Source organism: Spinacia oleracea, chromosome 5 (assembly GCF_020520425.1).
Source record: "Spinacia oleracea cultivar Varoflay chromosome 5, BTI_SOV_V1, whole genome shotgun sequence".
NCBI classification, from domain to species: Eukaryota; Viridiplantae; Streptophyta; class Magnoliopsida; order Caryophyllales; family Amaranthaceae; genus Spinacia; species Spinacia oleracea.
In genome coordinates, this window is record NC_079491.1 from 61,893,325 (window position 1) to 61,894,552 (window position 1,228).

Sequence of the window (1,228 nt, forward strand, 5' to 3'; positions counted from 1 at the left end):
ATTTTAATTGAAAGAGAGAGGGTGTGAGGACAAATTAGAATCCAAATAAACACCAAAAGTAGAGCCTTAGAATCATATATTTTCTTCTTCATTTGTTAATATAATCACACTCCTTGTTTTAATTTGGAGTTTAGCAAAAATAATTGGATTATAGTTTATTGTACTTCAAAAATTATCACTGACTTGCTAAAATTTCAAGTTTCATTTCCCTTCAGTAATTCATCGTTGTCTTATGCTTGATGATTAATATTTAAAATATTAAAATATAATTCATGTTTAATGGCACAAGGTTGAAAGTATTCAAGCCTTCATATTTTGTAATAGAGTTAATTTCTCATGGCTAATTTAATTAGATATAGAGTAGTATTGAGTCTTAAGAAGTGAAACGCCAATTATTTACATAAATTTTTCAATAATAAAAGTACATTACATCGATTCACAATTTTTTTTTCTATGTGCCCTTTTAAAAGTAAGGGCCTCGATTTTTTGTTTCGCCCATAGGCCACCAAAAAGTCAGGACCGGCCCTGGTGTAGACTAACCTGAAAAAAGCCCCATTGTTGGCAAGCTAAATGCAACTTCTCCAACTCAAGTGAATCTCCACTAATCAAAGCTTCCATATTGACTATGGGCACTTGAAGATTATCATCTTGTTTGTCCTGATCAGAAGCTGTTAGTTCTTGATCAGAACGAATATATCTTTGCGGGACTTCCCTCAAACAACTTTTAGCTAATTCTTGAACACTTGGTACTACAATTGATTTTCCTAGGCTCACTGTTTTTCCTTCACCTTCTTCCATCTCTTTGGATTCTCAATCTCGATCTCTATCACGATAATGGTTAAGATTAGGCTTCTACGGTTGTTCGCATTTTAATGACATTTTTATCGATGTCACTATTGGAAAAGGACGTACAAAATTTTGAGCTTTCTAAAATTTCATTTGTTGACGTGTTGTGGTCCAGTTGTCTTAACTTTAATCATTTAATGAGCTCTATTCATTAACCTTGGTTAATGGTAGTAGGATTTGTCAAATGTTGTCTCACCACTATCTACCGATCGCACACGACATAATCATGAACTGTATTTGGTAGGATGGGCAATATGTTATTCCATATAACCAATTGAGGTTGGCATGAGTGGTTAAGGGCCTCTTGCTCCTTAACCAAGGTTTCGGGTTCACCAAGGTCTCGGGTTCGAGCCTTGGGAATGGAAAAAATCTCAACAGGAAA